The sequence below is a fragment of the Macaca nemestrina genome, chromosome 18, assembly GCF_043159975.1.
Source record: "Macaca nemestrina isolate mMacNem1 chromosome 18, mMacNem.hap1, whole genome shotgun sequence".
NCBI classification, from domain to species: domain Eukaryota; kingdom Metazoa; phylum Chordata; class Mammalia; order Primates; family Cercopithecidae; genus Macaca; species Macaca nemestrina.
The window spans coordinates 85,911,581-85,930,420 of NC_092142.1; the positions used below are offsets into that span (position 1 = coordinate 85,911,581).

The 18,840-nt window shown below is 47.8% G+C and overlaps 1 protein-coding gene across 1 annotated transcript in view; it reads right to left on the reverse strand.

Annotated features, from left to right (window-relative positions):
* Positions 1 to 229: 229 nt before the first annotated feature.
* C18H16orf95 (chromosome 18 C16orf95 homolog) overlaps positions 230 to 18,840 on the reverse strand; it is a 317,656-nt gene continuing 299,045 nt past the window's right edge. Inside the window, exon 13 of the transcript XR_011616661.1 lies at positions 230 to 582. The gene's annotated coding sequence lies outside the window, so the exon portion shown is untranslated. The remainder of the gene's footprint in view (positions 583 to 18,840) is intronic.

Sequence of the window (18,840 nt, forward strand, 5' to 3'; positions counted from 1 at the left end):
GTCACCAAACTGTTGTGATTCTCGCTGTGCTGTTGCAGTTGTCACTGTGTTGTGATTGTCACTGTGCTGTTGCGATTTTGTCACTGTGTTGTGGTCCTCACTGTTGTCACGATTCTCATTGTGTTGTCATGACTGACACCATGTTGTCATGATTGTCTCTGCATTGTCATGATTCACTGTTGCCGTGATTCTCATTGTGTTGATGTGATTGTCACTGTATTGCTGTGATTCTTGCTGTTGTCGTGATTCTTGCTGTGGTGTCGTGATTGTCACTATGCTGCCGCTATTTGTCTCTGTGCTGTCATGACTGTCCCTGTGCTATCGTGATTCTCACTGTGTTGTTCTGATTCTCACTGTGTTGTCATGATTGTCACTGTGCTGTCGCGATTGTCACTGTGTTGTCGTGATTCTCTCTGTGTTCTTGTGGTTGTTGCTGTGCTGCTGTGGTCGCTGCTGCCGGGCATGGACCCTTCTCTCCGCTGCACGGGGTCCTGCTCCAGGTCTCCTCACTGTGTATCAGGGAAGGAGTTCAGGTGCAAATCTAGGCTTGTGGTTCCTTAAGCTTATACAATTTGGGGGATCCTTGTCAAGAAAAAATACAAAATGACCAATTTTGGTAGAAAAGTACATATTCATTTGGAATGAGTAAAGAAATCACAACAAATTGTAAAGTAACAAACATAACAAATGCACATATCACACAACCCAGCCAAACAGCCCAGTCCCTGCTTCCAGTAAGGAGTAACCTGTTCCCTCACACCCCTCCTTGAGCTTCTCCTTGGTGGAGGCCATCACATGGACGTCCGTGCAGAGACAGGACCTTGTGTTCACAGCCGAGCCCCCTAGATCAGGCACTGGGCTTCCCGTGCCGGCCAGGCCACCTCGGAGCTGGGTGGCCTTGAGCTGAATGAAGCCTCTTTCCTCTGTTTCTCCCTTTCCTCATCTGTAAAATGGGCTGCTGATGAGACCTGCACTTCCCGCTATGGGCTGTGGTGCGGGTGAGCTGGCAGCCGGGCTGCCAGTCACCAAGCGCACATCTGTTGGTCACCGAGCACACATCTGCTGGTCTAGTGACACGATGTGTCTTCTCCTTCCTGATATTCCCTCCTCACAAAAATAGAACAAAGTGAAAAGGCCACATCATTCCTAGAAACGCTGCAGAAACGGATGCACAGAGAAGCAGCTGAAGAATGTTTAAACACAGGAGGTGGCATATTGGGCTCCCCAGAAGCCGGCCCTGGGATGAGCTTCAGAGAGATGGGCATTTACCCAGGAGGTGGTCCCAGGCAGCAAAGGCCGGGAAGGGAGGAGGGAGACCGAAAAGGCAGAGTCAGCAAAGAGTTATTTTACCAAGGAGCTTCCTCTGTGGGCAGCTAGGGCTCACTCCACCAGCACCTGGGAAGCAGCTGTGTTCGTGAGCTTCCTGCGGCTATAACCAAACGCACAAACACGACTTGAAGAACGCATGAATTCTCTCACCGCTCTGGAGGGTAGAAGCCCAACCCAGGTCTCATGGGGCTAAGATCAAGATATGGGCAGGGCTGGTTCCTTCTGGAGGATCCAGGGAAGGATCCGCTCCTCACCTTTCCCGGCTTCTACAAGCCGCCTGCACTCCTTGGCTCCTGGCCCCTTCCTCCACCTCCAAAGCCAGCCATGCCAGGTGACTCCTCACACCCCATGTCTCTGACTCTCTTTTGCCTCCTCTCCACTTACAGAGACCCTGTGGTTACAGTGGGCCCACCCCAGGATTAACGATTAACTAGCAACTTTAACTGCACCTGTAACCTGGAGTCCTCTTTGCCACATTCAGTAGCATCCAGGTATCACTGCTTTTGCTTTCTCTTTCTCTTTCTCTCTCTCTCTCTCTCTTTCTTTCTTTCTTTCTTTCTCTCTTTCTCTCTTTCTCTTTCTTTCTCTCTCTCTCTCTCGCTCCCTCCCTCCCTCCCTCTCTCCCTCTCCCTCTCCCTCTCCCTCTCACTCTCTCTCCTGGTCTCGTTCTTTCTCCTTCTCCCCACTTTCTGTCCCTTTCCCCTTCTTTCCTTCTTCCCTCATTCCCTCCGTGTTCCCATCCTGTTCTCTATCACCATCTCTGTGTCCGTACTCATCACACTCATTCTTGGTTTGGACCATTCTCAGCCGCGGGGAGACCAGACGCTGAGTCAGGAGGAGGCCTGTGAGCCTATTTTTAGGGAAAAAGGCCAACACGTGATTTATCAGGAATTTGAACCAGGACACAGTCAGGAAGGCAGGTAATGGCGTTAGCAGCAGACAACTGAACCCCCATCTGGACCAAAATGTGCCCAGATAGCTATAATTTAATTGTGTTTCTGTGCTGCCATTTAATTCATCTTAAACGTGGCCATGGAGAGAGAGACTTCGGGACCAGTGAAACCCAAACTGAAAAGTAATCAGGGCCGGGCGCGGTGGCTCAAGCCTGTAATCCCAGCACTTTGGGAGGCCGAGACGGGCGGATCACGAGGTCAGGAGATCGAGACCATCCTGGCTAACACCGTGAAACCCCGTCTCTACTAAAAAATACAAAAAACTAGCCGGGCGAGGTGGCGGGCGCCTGTAGTCCCAGCTACTCGGGAGGCTGAGGCAGGAGAATGGCGTAAACCCGGGAGGCGGAGCTTGCAGTGAGCTGAGATCCGGCCACTGCACTCCAGCCCGGGCTACAGAGCGAGACTCCGTCTCAAAAAAAAAAAAAAAAAAAAAAAAAAAAAAAAAAAAAGAAAAGTAATCAGGAGGATCCGGGCCACCCTTTGGTGTCTGCAGTGAGTTTAAGAGAAAGCCATGATTACACCAGCTTGCTGGAGGGCCTCAGACGTTTCCCCGATGTTCCCAGGCTTTGGTTTCTTCATGCACGAAATAAGGGTGTAACACGATAATAAGGTCCTAAATCACCAACCATCTCTACATTCTCTGATTTCACCTTCAAACCAACAGGGTGTAAGAATAGCTCACATGTATTAAGGGGTGACTTTGCACCTGGCATGGTTAGGTTATGTGAACTGATGCATAAAATTTTTCCAACAGGCCTGTGAGGCAGGTAGCAGCATCACCAACATCCTCTCTGTAAAGACAAGGTGACTGAAACACAGAGAGGTTAATATTTAACTTTCCTGAGGTCAGACAGTGGGTAAACAATGGGGCCAGGATGCAAACCCACCAATCTGGCAGAAGAGCTCCCTCAACCATGACTATCCAGTTTTGGAGGGTGAGAGTGGGAGTGGCTGGACACTTCACAGCAAAATTCAGACGGGAGAAGAAACCACTGGCTGCAGAGACTGAATTCCCACACCTATTTGAGGTGTGACTGCAAATTCTTAGGGGTGTGCCATTGGGCAAGAAAAGGAAATAAAATACCTTAATGGAAAGGAAGAAGTAAAATTACCGTATTCTCAGATGACATGATCTTATGTGGAGAGAGTCCTAAGGACTATACACTGTACATACCTATTAGAAGTAATATACAGGGTCACATGATGTAAGAGCAATGTGCAAAACTCAGGTGTGTCTCTGTACTCTAGCAATGAACAATCAAAAGATGAAGCTAAGAATATGATTCCACTCACAGTCGCATCAAAAAGAATAAAATACTTAGAAATAAAGTACAAGTCTTGGCTGATGAAAATTAGAAAACTTCACAGAGGAAAATCAAGGATCTAAATAAATGGAGGGACATCCCAGGTTCATGGATTAGAAGGCTCATGATTGTTAAAATGTACATTCTCCCCAAATTGATCTACAGATTCAATGCAATTCCTATCAAAATTCCAGCAAGCTCTGTTTACAGAAACTGACAAGCAGACTCTAAAATTTATGTAAAGATGCAAAACACCTAGAGTAAACTAAAACATTTTTAAATAAAAGACAAACTTTCATACCCTGGGCTTTCATATCCTGATTTTTAAATGCGCGAAGAAGCTATGGTTTCATGACTCTGTGATGCTGGCGTTAGAAGAGACATACATCAACGGAACAGAACAGAGAGATCAGAAATCAACCCTTATATTGGTAGTCAAATGATTGTATACAAAAGTTCCAAGACAATTAATTGAAGAAAGAATAGTCTGTTTATAAATGAAGCTGGGAAAATGGGATACCCATATAAGAAAAGATCACTTTAGGCCCTTGTCTCATACCACACACAAAAATTAACTCAAAATGGAAAATAAACGTAAGGGCTAAAATAACAAAACTTTTAGAAAAAAAAAAAAAGAAGAAGAAAATCTTTGAGACTTTGGGTTAAGCAAAGATTTTTTAGCCATTTATCAGAAGCGCAATCCATAAAATAAAAAAATTGACAAAATTGGATCTCATCAAAATTTAAAACTTTTGTTTTTCAAAATACAATATTAAGAAAATGAAAGGACAAACAACAGCTGAGAATAAAATATTTGCAAAACACATATCCAATAAAGGACCCAGAATATACAACAAAGAAAACTACAACTCTATGACAAACAAATCCAATCAAAACAAGACAAAAGATAGGAACAAGCATTTCAGCAAAGAAGATATACAAATGGCTAATACATATATGAAATAGGTGTTCAACATCATTAGCCATTAGGGAAATGCAATTTAAAACCCCAGTGAGATACCCCTTTATACTCACTGAAGTGACTATCATAAATAACACAGACAATAACAAGTGTTGGAGAGGATGTGGAGAAATGGGAACCCTCCTGTGATGCTGGTTATATTACTCCATTCTCATGCTGCTAATAAAGACACACCCAAGACTGGGTAATCTGTAAAGGAAAGAGGTTTAATGGACTCACAGTTCTACATAGCTGGGGAGGCTTCATAATCATGGAAGAAGACAAGGAGGAGCAAAGGCATGTCTTACATGGCAGTGGTCAAGAGAGCTTGTGCAGGGGAACTCCCCTTTATAAAACCATTGGATCTCCTGAGACTTATTCACTATCATGAGAACAGCATGGGAAAACCGCACCCCCATGATTCAATTACCTCCCACGGGGTCCTTCCCACAACATCTGAGGATTATTACAATTCAAGGTGAGATTTGGGTGAGGACACAGCCAAACTGTATCACTCACTGGTGGGAGTGCAAAATGGTGCAGTCACTTTGGAAAGCAGTTTGGAAGTTTCTCAAAAAATTAAACAAACTACCCTGCAAATCAGCAATTCTATTCCTACGTATCTACTCAAGAAAAATGAAAACCTATGTGTGAAAACCTAGAAAACACAAAGACTCATCTACAAATGTTCATGACGGCATTATTCGAAGTGGCCAAAAATGAAACAACCCAAGTGTTCATCAGCTGGTGAGTAGATAAACAAATGTGGCCTGTCCATGCGGTGGGATGTATTCAGTCATAAAAAGGAACAAAGCATGGATGGCATGGATGTACGCTGCAACATGGATAAACCTCCTCAACATGATGCTCAGGGAAAGAAACTGGACACAAAAGACCATGTATTGGCTGACTCCATTTAGAAGAAATGCCCAGAATAGGCAAATCCATAAAGATAGAAAATGGCTCCCAGGGACTACAGGTGGGAACAGAAATTAACCATCAATGAGCATGAGGATCTTATGGGGGCAGGGAGAGTTCTAAATGTTCTAAACTGAATGTCCCAAAAGGTTATTGGTGATGAGTGCACCACTCAGGAAAGCTACTGAAATCATTGAATTGTGCACTTGAAGTGGTTGACTCTTGTCCTATGTAAAATGTACACTCACAGAGTCGTTTCCAGAAAATTCTCAGGGATGCCTCCCTTTGCTAAAGAAGGAGTTGATATACTCATTCTACAAATCCATGAGCATGAAAGAGTTCTTCCCTGCAGGGTCACAGCAAGAGAAACTGGAAGTCCAGGCTTTTCTCTGCACATGTAGAAGTAAAAGAGGTACCTGTGTTCAGAAACCCCCTAGGGAAAGGGCTCTTTTGATGGGTTTTGCTGCTGTGAATGTCATTTAGTCCCAAGAATCTAAGTCGCCTTGCCACCATGCAGGCTGTGATCTTAAGAAGACACTTGTCCTCTGAGCCTCAATTATTTCAGCTATAAAATGGGGAAAATTGACACAATGAACTGCTGTACCAGAATTTGGACCCAGACCTCCTGATTTCTAGTCTGGGGTTCTTTCCATTCAAGTTCTGCATCCCACATTTCTGCAGTCATTGAAGATCCCATGTATTTCTGCAGCTACTCATAACCTGAGTTAACCACAGATTCATGGGATTGAGTGCTACCGAAGAGATGGGAGGATTCGCTTCCCCATTCCTGCTCATCTGCACACCAAGATTCTCGACTTCCACCCTGGGTAGCCACTTAACCCCAACCCTGCCACAATTCTGTCAAGATGCCACTAAACTCCCCACAAGGACCCCATTTAACTGTGACATCCATTCCTACCAGGTCTCCATCCTTCCTCTCTCTGTTCTCCCCAGTGTGCCCTCCAGGGCCCCCATGACCAGCCCTCCCATCCTGGCATCCCCTTCACTAACCACTTAGAGCAAAGGGAGTCCAGGAGACTCCATTGGAAACACCGCCGTCTGTTATTTCCTGAACTGTGGGCTGTGACTCCCTGTGTCCTCTGGAGAAAAGATTGCCATGTGTATATTTCTCATTTTCCATGACACTTCTGCTCTGTGTGTTGCAATCATGGTGGGTGGTGAGGTTGAAACAAAATCTGTGGCTTGGCTGTGAGAGGAGAATGGGAGCTCCTCTGTGGGCAGAAGCAGCTGCTTGCCTGGCAGGGGAGGTGCAGGGTGAAGACAGCCAGGAAAGAGAGAAAAAGAGCAGGGAAAACCCAGAATGGCACCAATGAGCAGAGGTTCCACTGCCCTTGACCAGTGGGGACAAGTTAGGCTGCTCTGGGCTCCACATTTTAGAGCAAGTGATGCAGGCTGGTAAACTGAGGCAGCCTTGGCCCTGGGTCTGGCTGAGACACCCCAGGAAGACTGGAATGATGGAGTCCATGAGCCAGGTTAGGAAGTCAGAGTCCCGAGTGCCCTGCCCTTCTCCCCCTGCCAGGGATTCGTTCAAGTGACTGGGCCAACCAGGGCCCCTCCCTCGTGTTTCACCTGAAGCTGGGAGAGAATAGAAGAGCCCCACAGTGATAAGCTGGGGAGAACAAAGTTGAAGTACTCACACTCCCTGATCTTAAAAACTTACTGCAAACACCTGGGGAGGCCATGCTGCCCTCCAGGGCAGAAAACTCGCCTCCCTAAGAGAGGTGGAAATGAGCTTGTGGCATTCATTCATTAACAAATAACCAGGAAGCACCTCCTAAGTGTCAGGAGCTATTCTCTGCCTGGGGCCACAGCAGTGAGCCTGGGGATGAGTGAAGTCCCTGCCCTTATGGAGTTTATATTCAGTTTGGAGACAAAAGATATTTTAAAATAAAATAATAAGTAACATAAATATCTGGCATTTCATTCAGTGGAAGCGCTAAAGAGAGAAACAAAGAAGAGAGGGGGTGGGGGGCATGGGGCAGAGTTGGAGGAGTCAGCAGTGAGGGGGCTCTGGTGAGGCCTTTCACTTTCATCATTACAAGAAGGTGCTGGAGGGGGTTGAACAGAGAAATGGCAGGGTCTGGCTTACATTGTTTTTCTATTGAGATGAAATTCACAAAATTAACTCTTAAAGTGAACAGTTTGTTGGCATTCAGTACATTCACCATGTTGTGTGACTACCCCTATTTATTCCAAAACATTTCTATCACCCCAAAAGGAGATCCCACACCCATTATCAGTCACTCCCATTCACCTCTGCCCCCAGCCTTTGGAAGTCACCAATTTGCTCTCTGTTTCTGTGGATTTGCCTATGCTGGACACTTTGTATGAATGGGTCATTCAACATGCAGTCTCTTGTGACCAGCTTACTTCATGCAGCATTGTGTTTTCCATGCACATCCATGTTGCAGCATGGGTCAGTGCTTCACTCCTTTTTGTGGTGGAGTCATGTTCCATTGCATGGACATTTTAACAATCCTTTTTATAGAGGTGGAAAAGTTGATCCTAAAATTCATATACAATTCTGAGATACCCCAAATAATCACATTTTTTCTTAAAAAAATAACAAAGTTGAAGGACTCACACTCCCTGATTTTTAAAACTTACTACAAATTTTGGAAACCCCAATCAACCACTGTAGTACTGGCATAAAATAGAAATACAGAGCAATGGAATAGAACCCAGTCCAGAAATAAACTAATACTTCTATAGTCACTTTATTTGACAAAGGTGCCAAGACCATTCTATAGGGGGAAAAAAATGTCTCTTCAATAAATGGTTCTGAGAAAACTGGGTATCCACAGGCCAAACAATGAAGCTGGACCCCTACCTCACACCATATATAAATACTAACTCAAAATGCATCAAAGGCCCAAATGTAAGAGTTAAAACTATAAAACCCTTAGAGGAAAATATAGGAGTAAATCTTCATGATTGCCTTAAACTTCAAAAGAATCAGCCTGGCTGATGTGCTGGGTTGAATCCCAGAGGCTCCTTTCTCCCACCCTGTTAGAGACCCTCAGGAGCCTCACAAACTTGACCTCTCACCTTTGGTCATGAGCCAGAAAGTGGCCCCAGGTGGACACAAAGGAAACAATGGATGGAGAAAGGGCCCCATGGCCTCCATGAGCACCCACATGACAATGAACCAGTACTATTCAAACTACACACAATGCCCACATGACATAAACCAGAATCATTCACACTGCACATGAGGTCCATGTGATATCATTTTGGATGCTCCTTTTAAAATAAAGGACTTTGTTCTCTTGCCACTGTCTTCATCCTCAGACAGGAAGAAGCACTTTGATCTGTGGATGACACTCCCCGAGGCCTTCAGCAAGGTGACTTCTGTCAGGAGGAGGGGAGTCTTTGCTCTCTGGGTCTGCTCCTCTGGCACCATAGACAATGTGCCTTTGACCAGCATGATCCAAGGAACTGGACCTTGCCACAGGCGACCAGCAGACGCTCCAGTGAAGGACAGGCTCAGAGTGGGTCGGGGAGGAGAGCCTCACCTACACTGACTTGGGAATCTGCAGCAAGTCAGGCCAGGAAGAACCCCATACTTCTGCTGCATCTGTCAACAGCACATTGGGCTGACCCTGTGCCACTCAAAGACAAATGCACTGTGAGCTTAGACCAGCAAGATCATTGTGCTTTGGGATGAGGCTATCACACAGCAGAAGCCCCTTAATCAAACAAATACTCTGGTAAAATTGATAGAGCTGAACTTGAACCATGGATCAAAGGTAAACGGATCAACAGACAAGCAGGGTCAGCATTCAGTTTGCACAAACAGGGAGTCAGAACAGTCAAAACTAAGGGTGCCCCACAAGCTGGCTGGAAGACCCACTCTGTTAGACAGAGAGGGACCTGGGGCCCTGCTGCCCCATAAGTGAGTCCAGACAGCCCAACCATGTGAGCCTCACAGGAACCTGTCACCACCTGCCACCACTAGGAACTCTTCCTCCACCAAATGCTTCCCTGATGGCCCACAGGTGTCCCCCTGGGAACCCACAGGTGAGGCCAGTGTGGCTAGGAGTTGCCATTGCTCACAGGAGGCCATGCTTTGGGGAACAGGGACCCCCGGGATCCTGCAGGGAGGTAGGAAAGGACCCCTCCCTGTTGCATCATAACCTGTGAGAGATTCACAGAGCTGCGAGGCTGGGCTCCAATTGGGCCATGGGATTTCTGTGAAGTCACTTGTTCTGTGCTAGCCCACAGACCTCCTTGACCTCCAGCACTGAGATGTGCTCTTGTGACAGCCCCACCTGACCTCAGAAGAGCCAGGGCCCAGCGTGTGCAGTGACAGAGACCCCAGTGCTGAAGGCTCTCCTTCAAGTCCCCCTCCAAGGGCAGCTGTGGCCGATGCCCTCAACCATGGCCACATACTATGAGCTCAGGGGAAATCCCTCAATGCACCAGAGCCATGGTGGCCCCAGCTGCGGGGCATCTCTGTGCTGGGTCATCCAATCTCGTCATCATCACATCCACTCATCAGCCCAGGTCCCCGCAGGAAGCAGGTGGCACAGGCAAGCTGGGGGAAATGAGGAAAGGGGTTGTAGTCAGGCCCACAGCCCATATCTGGCTGCCATCCACTTCTGTAGAGCCTAGGAGCTAAGATGAGCTTTATTTGTTTAAAGTTGTAAAAAATAAAACCAAAAGTAAATACATGGGAATGTATGCATGTGGCTCACATTTGGGGACCCCAGAAAAGGACATAATAAATAGCTGGGAGGGGGCAGTTACTGCGGTTGCTGGAACTCAGGAGGTGGCAGTAGTGGGAGCAGACCAGCCAGGATGAGCTGCAGCCTGGGGTGGGCACCCAGCCAGAACATGGGACCCCTCTCCTGTGTGGGGAGCCGAGGGGTAGCACCCCTACTTTGCTCCCTACTCTCTATATCACGCCAGGGGGCCCCACTAGCCAGCCCACCCAGAAGTGGGGTTCAGGATCCCAGGACATAGAGCAGGTGGGGGTAAAGTGGGGCCCCCTGCAGAGTGGGGCGCCAATCCTGATTTTACTTAGGCAGAACGGGGAGCCTCAGACGTGAGCAGACTTGCCCGAGACTGCCCAGCTCCTGCATACCTGCACAGAGACCAGGACTCAGCTCTGTTCTCCCCTACCTCAAGCCCGCAGGTCTACCCAGGCTTGGCCGAGGCCCTAGCAAACTCTGGAGCTGGCTCTGCCACTCACCCTAGAGATCCTCCAGCCCATGCCCCAGCTCAGATTCCACACTCAGTAAGCAAACTTCTGAGGAGAATTCCAACTCACACAGAGCTTTCCCACAGGGAGGAATGTGCTGGCCAAGCTGACAAACATCCAGCCTACTGGACACTTGGGGGCTCACTATAAAGGAGTAATTTGACCCAGAAAGGGACTGCACTGACCAGCTGACACTGGTTTCTGCCCCCACTGCAGCCCCGTCCTCACTGCACTCAAGCACGCTAGCATTCGGGTTTGCATCTGTCTCTCGTGAATTAGGTTAGTGTGAGTCAGTCCTCCTGAGTCTGAGCACATCTAGGGCACCGACCAGATCACATTTCTGGGCCTACAAGGCCAAGGGTGAGGTGCTGGGCCGGGCTGCAATAACCTCAGCCAAACCCTGCTTCCCTGGGGCCCAACTGGGCCTAACTGGTCTCTGCTGGGGAGCCCTCAGTCAAATCTCTGTCAAACCACAACAGTGACAAGTTTACAACCCTCAACCAGAACCCTCTGCAGGGCTGAGACCCGAGTTTGCATCCGCTGCTGCATGGGACTCACACACCAGAAAATCAGCTGTGTTATAGAAACCACCAGCATCTCCACTTCCCAGTGCCAAAGAAAGGGAATTCTGTGTTTAAAAATTAGGAACAAAAAGAACTGGGCCGTCATCAGTGACTGCTGCTACAAGTCTTTGGTACACAGGGTCTGAAGGCAGAAATGAGTTACTACTGCTCTTGTATCCCTGCAGGATGTCTGGGCCTCAGGCTGGGAAGCGTCCCCATGCATGTGTCAGGCACACACCAGAGCCCACCGCACTGCAACCACGAGGTCTGAAGAGCCCCTGTGGGCACAGCGGTGGGCTGTGGGCTTGGGGGCCTCACAGGCTGGCTGTGTCCTGGTACCAACTCATGCTTCAAGCCTCAGATCCTCTTCTCTAAAAGAGGTAAGGCAGGGTGGCTGGGAGGCTTCAATGAAACAATGTTTGAAAACCACTGAGGTGGGTGGCTCCTGATTTCCCATGAGGACAGGCAAGGGTGGTAACCAGTACCAGGAAGAGGAACAGCCACTTTCAAGATGAAATCTCAGAAAGTGATCGTTGATGAACAAGAAAGAATCAGATGGCTGGTGGCTGGGGGCTGGCACCTTTCCTCAGGGTGCTTCGAATTGCATCCCTTTTCTCCTAGTGAGCCTTGAGAGGGCTGGAGGGGGCTAGAGACTGACACCGTACAAGACCCACAAATGGGCACCAGGAGACCACAGTGGGCAGACTTGGTGCTGCTGAAGGGAAAGCTGGCCCACCACCTCTGGGGTGCGTCCTGGGGTGCTCCAAGCTGGGCTGGCAGTGACTTCGGTGGGCCATACTGAATCACAAGTCCCCCAGCATTCAGAGCCTGGGTCGCCCCTCCCACACTGACACTGGGCTTGGCCTTGTGACTTACTCTGGCTGGTGGAGCGTTAGCCAACGTGATGCAAGCAAAGGCTTCCTGAGCTTGCAAATTGGGTGTGGCGTCTTGGAACCCAGCAGTCATCCTGTGAGGAAACACAGGTGCTCCTGCTAGAGTAAGGCCCCTAGAAGGGGCACTGGGGATTGACATGGGAGGGAGGAGCCGGGTGACACATCAAGGAGCTCCCAGTTGAATGCAGCCAGTGAATGACCCTGGAGACACAGGGTAAGCTGAGCCACCCCGCCAGCCCACAAAATCACAGAAATATAAAATCACTGTTACTCAAAGCCACTAAATGTCGGGATTGCTTGTCAGGAAGCAACAGGCAACTGAAACAAATTTCCCAGCATCGCCTGTAGCAGCCCACGATTTCACCGCTGCAGCTCACGCTATTTGCACGAACATTATGACAACCACGTTGCAGATGCCAACAGCCTCCTTCTGATCTAATTCCTTCGGAAAGGAACGCCAGAATCCAGGATATCCTAAACTGTAGCCACCTTCTGGACAGGCAAGCATGAAGAACCAACCCCATCATTCATCACTGTTTGTGCTGCTTTAAGTCCAGTGGCCCCTGTTGTCACTTCTCATTCTCTGTACCCTCCCTCATCGGGTGCAGATCTGTGGCTGAACTGCTCAGCCTGCAAGCTGTGATGTCAGGACCCGGTAGGTCCGTGGTGGCCAGCCCAAAGTCAACAACCCACACAAATGGCCCTTTGACCTGCACACCATTCCCTGGTGGCATTCATCTATTTAAAGATGCCAGTATCATGATCCTGTTTTCTGGGGCCCTTTTCTGCTGACAAGGCTCGCACCGCGGGCCAGCATCGTTTAGGGGATGGAGCAGACCCCAGGTGGGTCTGCAGCCAGGGAGTAGTCTCCCCCGTAAAGGGGGGATGACTGTAATTCTTTGGGTGTCTGGTATATGCCAGGAGCCGTGCTGGGACATTTACAGACAGAATGGTACTTTTTAAAAAAGTTCCACCTACAGGGGATCTTTGAGGCAGTGAACTATCTTGGCAGTGTAAGCGTGGATACAGGACACCATGCATCTGACAAAGCCCCTAGAACTACACCACAGAGAGTGAACCTGGTGTAAACTGTGGGTCTCAGTAACAACGTACCAGTATCAGTTCATCCCTTGTCACAAACGTACATCACTCATGCAGGATGCTAACAACAGGGGAGCCTAGGAGGGGAGATGGAGTGAATGAGAAATCGGTGCTATCTGCACAATTCTCTGTAAACCCAGAACTGCTCTGTAAAATAAAACCTATTATTTTTTAAAGTTACAGGAAAAGAAAAAGGGAAGGAGGGAAAGACAGAAGGAGAGAAAGAGTCTAAGCCACCTTTCTCCTCTTGGGATAGGCAGGCAGCAGGCAGGCTCAACTTACCTGACTCTGGGATGCCAGAACAGGAAACGGGAAGAATTCTCACATCAGGAGGAAGTCTAGAACCACAGTGGAATATGCCTGGCCAGTCCTGGCTCTGTCACTCACTAGATGCCCTTGGACAAGGTGCATAGCATCTCCAGGCTCCGAATCCATCACATGTAAAATGAGGATAATAACAGGACCTTGGGGACGAAGGCCTTGAGAGTGGTGAGGGAAGAATTTGCGCCTCCCCTCCCTAAGTCCTGGTAAAGTTTGCCCAGAAATGAATGAACAGAGCAGGTAGAATGTGGTCATGCTTTTGGCATTTAACAAATCAGAAGATAGTGGCTCTCAGCACAGGTGAAGTAAGAAATTCCCTAACATCTCTGCTCTCTGCCCCCATGAGCTGGCAATCAGAAGTGTGTGTCTCCCACCTAGGGCTGCTGAGCAGGTAACAGGGACAATGTGCATCCCGGGGTGTGACACAGTGTGGCACACAGCCCATGCAGTCAGAGACCAGGAGCTGCTGGGGAGAGGTAAAGGAGGGGCCTCTATCAGCCCTCAGTGAAGCCGAGAGACATGTCCAGATCACGGCCTGGCACCGTCAAACTTTACATTGTTCCTGTCTTATGGTCATGCGATGACATCTATTTTGGATGTGATTTGCACATCCACATGTGTGCATGACGAGAGCACGTTGTCGGCAACATGTTGGCACGTCTTACTTGTTACTGGGTTACCCTCTTTAGGAAGAGCCTGAATTCACAGTTCCAGTGCAGAAATTCCTCGCGGGTGTTTGTCATTATAGATATGTTTTTCAGCATTCCTCACACCCCCCGAATCAAAAATAGTTGAAAAATCAAGAATGTGAGAAAATGTGTCATAATTCTCCTGCAAGAATTAAGCCTAACAGTCAACACAGAGACGTTACAAGTTTGAAGGAACCCAACAAAGTCCTCAAAAGTAACCACAGGAAATGCTGACCCTCAAGAGATGATGGTGCACACCCACATCTCTGGGAACCAGGTGAAGAGTGGAAGACGGAGGGGACCATCAAGTCAGTGCCTCCGACCTGCTGATGTCACTGTGGTTGTCATGTTGGAACCATAAGGTCAGGGTCTGCCACGAATAGCAAGTGATTCTTGCAAATAAAATAAACATGAATACCTTTATACACATAGTATACTCTATACAAATCCTATGAGAGGTGTTCCAAGAAATAACAAGTTATGGAAGCAAAGTCAGTCCTTCAATTGGCCATTTCGACACATGATTCTGTGTGAGGCTGTCAATACTTCCAGAAGATTTGAATGTGGCATGCTTTTGGAGTAGGAATAGGCACTCCAGGGCACATAGATCTTTATAAAGGTCTAAGAAGAAATGCAAACCGGAGAAGGAATGAATATTACTATAGAATCCTCCAAGCAAAATCAGAGACTAATCTTCAATCGCAGTTAGTAAAACCCAATTTCAGTGTCAAACCATCAAAAGAGCCAAGGGACAAAATATTGTCTTCTGTTAAGAAGGAAACCGTTAAAAAAGAAATAAGCTGGAAACCATCGTCCTCAGCAAACTATTACAAGGACAGAAAACCAAAACTGCATGTTCTCACTCATAGGTGGGAATCGAACAAGGAGAACACTTGGACACAGGGTGGGGAACATCACACACCGGGGCCTGTCGTGGGGTGGGGGGCAGGGGGAGGGATAGCATTAGGAAAAATATCTAATGTAAATGACCAGTTAATGGGTGCAGCAAACCAACATGGCACATGTATATCTATATAACAAACCTGCACGTTGTGCACATGTATCCTAGAACTTAAAGTATAATAAAAAAAAATACTTAAAAAAAAAAAGAAACGTAGATGAAGCAACAGGCACCTAATGTACAATCGCAGATGCTTTGGAATGCATGCTCAACAATCCAACCAACGTAACAGCAAAATAAATGTTTCTACGTCTAGATTAATGTTATGAAGCAAAGATCAAGGCCTTCAGAGAGGCCTAAAATGTTAATACACTGTTTTCTAAAATTTCACCGTAAGATTGGTAACTACACTAAATATCTGTGGTACTTCAATTTTGTAATGATTTTTGAGATTTACTTTGTTAATGTGTCTTTCTTTTAATATTTTCTGTTATCACATGTCTGATTAAGGTACAGATTAATGTGAAATGCTACCAAATGACATAATATTGTCAAAAGATATTGATCATTATGTCTTTTTAAAAAAATATAAAACACTCTGGAACTTCATTTAATTGTATCTCAAAAAAATGATTTACCATTTACTGTTAGGATTTCTCATTCTTATTTAAATCACAGAAAGTGTTCTGGAATATGTAAAATAACTTATGATTTCGGGAATTACTGTGATTTCCCAGGAATATTGTTCCCAAACCCTAAAGATGAATATCAGTTGGGAATTCAGGACTCCTCGCCTGAACTGAGTAGCAGGAGCCAATAGGGGTCAGCGAATGAGACAGGATGAGAACACGGAGCAAGAGGGCTGGAGAGAGCTTGGAGGAGACACATGCTGGAGACCGCAGCCAAGGCCAGCAGGCAAGGCCCTGGGTTTGCATGAGTGAGCAGGATGTAAAAGAACCAAGACAGGGGGACATTTGGGCTCAGAAGATCCACGTTATTCCTCAACCCTGCCCTTGACTGCAAGTTCACAGACAGAATGATGCAATTACGGGCAGCCAGAGGGTGAGCCCGCACGCTGCCCTCCAGCTGCTGAGGCAGGGACCCGTCTGGCTGGACCCCTCGGAACACGCAGGTGGCCTCCGCTCCTCCAGACAGACAGGGGCACTCCCCCCGCTGCTGCCCCACACACGCAGGCTGCGGCGGGCCGGGTGGGAAGTGGGTGGGCTGGCTCTCTGCACCTCGGTCCAATTTGGCCCGGGTCGGGCGGCAGCCTCCCAAGCCGCGTCTGCAGAGGCCTCAGCAGGCTGGAAGTGCGGCCCTGCATAAACACGCACTGTTTTTCTTTGAGGCTTAGGCGCGCTTATCCCTGTCATAAATTGTCACCTACTTACACTGAGGGGTCGCAGGCCTCGTTTCCAGGGAGGTCTCCGGCCCTCCCAGCACAGGGCAGCCAGGGCTCCTCATTAGCTCGTGGGGAGCGAAAGAGCGACTCTCACATGGCATCCACGGAAAACGTGAGGTCTTGACCAGCTGGCTCCATGGGATCACTCACTCATTCATTCCCTCACTCACTCATTCAACTCACTCACTCATTCATTCACTCACTCTCTCATTCATTCCCTCACTCACTCACTCATTCCCTCACTCATTCCCTCACTCACTCACCCACTCACTCATTCAACTCACTCATTCATTCACTCACTCATTCATTCCCTCCCTCACTCACTCACTCATTCCCTCACTCACTGATTCCCTCACTCACTCACCCACTCACTCATTCAACTCACTCATTCATTCACTCACTCTCATTCATTCCCTCATTCACTCATTCCCTCACTCACTCATTCTCTCACTCACTCACCCACTCATTCAACTCATTCATTCACTCACTCTCTCATTCATTCCCTCACTCACTCACCCACTCACTCATTCATTCACTCTCTCATTCATTCCCTCACTCACTCATTCACTCACTCATTTACTCATTCATTCACTCACTCGCTCATTCATTCACTCACTCATTCCCTCATTCACTCTCTCATTCACTCACTCACTCATTCACTCACTCTCTCATTCATTCCCTCACTCACTCATTCACTCACTCACTCATTCATTCATTCCCTCACTCCCTCACCCACTCACTCATTCACTCTGTCATTCCCTCACTCACCCACTCATTCCCTCACTCACTCACTCACTCACTCATTCATTCCCTCACTCATTTACTCACTCCCTCACCCACTGACTCATTCACTCATTCATTCACTCAAGTACCCACTCTTTCATTCTCATTCACTAATTCATTTACCTCTTCACTCACTCACCCCCTCATTCATTCATCATTCAGTAATTCCCTCACTCATTTCCTCACTCATTCACTCACTGACTCATTCATTCACTCACTCTTTCACTCACTCACTCACTTATATACTCTTTCACTCACTCACTGAGTCACTAATTCCCTCACTCCTTTACTCATTCACTCACTCCTTCACTCATTTATTCAGTCACTCACTCACTCCTTCACTCATTATTCAGTCATTCACTCACTCACTCCTTCACTAATTCACTCACTCCTTCACTCCTTATTCAGTCATTCACTCACTCACTCCTTCACTCATTTATTCAGTCACTCATTCACCAAATGCTTACAAAGCACTTCCTCTGTGTCAGCTAGTGCTGAAAGTCTGGGTGCAAGGAACACAGAGGGGCAGGTAGATGCTGAAACATGCAGTCCTCTTCTAGAGACACACACTGAAATATTTACAGATACAATCATAGGGTGCTTAGGACCAGCTTTGACATTAAGCAAGAGGGAGGGAAGTGACTGGGGATGTGTGAGGGGCAGAACTGAGCATGGGCAGAGGGGTGGGAACACAATCTTCATTATCCCGTTCTGTTTACCTTTGAGTAGAAATTTCATTTGAAAGTATGGTGCCACCTAATAGCAATAATAGGGCCATACAATGATGAGTGAAGGGCCTGTGTTCCGAGTACCTGCCTCAAAGCCCAGCTCTGTTATTTACTAAGGGATGTGACCTCAGGTAACTGTCAACCTCTCTGTATCTCAGTTTCCTCATCTGTGAGATGGGGACAATAGCACCTGTCTCAGAGACAGAGCTGTGAATCCAGTGAGTTCTTCTCTGTGAAGCAGTGAGTGCTCAGGACAGACAGCACCTGTTGGCTCTCCCTGTTGGTGCAATTCTGTTTATTTTCTAGATGATGACACCGAGGGTCAGGGTGGTAGAGACTAGCTTAGAGCCACACAGCTAAGGAAACTGTGGAACCAGAATTGCAATTCCTTTCAGGCAGCTCCAAAGTGTGCTCCAATGTAGGATTGGGCGGGGACGATACAGCAGGATGGGAAACCTGGCCTGTTTGGATGAGCACAGTGGCCGGGGAGTGTCTCACCCAGGCTCCACCAGGTACAAAGGCCTCTTTCCTGAGGCATAATGACACCTTTTCCTCCACATGATGGTTGCCTAAGGAGGACCCAGCACACAGCCCAGACTCTATAGGCCCTCAGCAGTGTGGGGGGCATGGTTTGGGTAGCCTCAGGCTGAAGGTCACGGCTGAATGTCAGTGGCAGGCCTCCAGGAACTGGTTTTGCCACCTTCACTCTGCTTCACTGTCCAACCACAACACGCAGGTGAGCTCCTATTGTTCCTTAGGGTCCTTACATG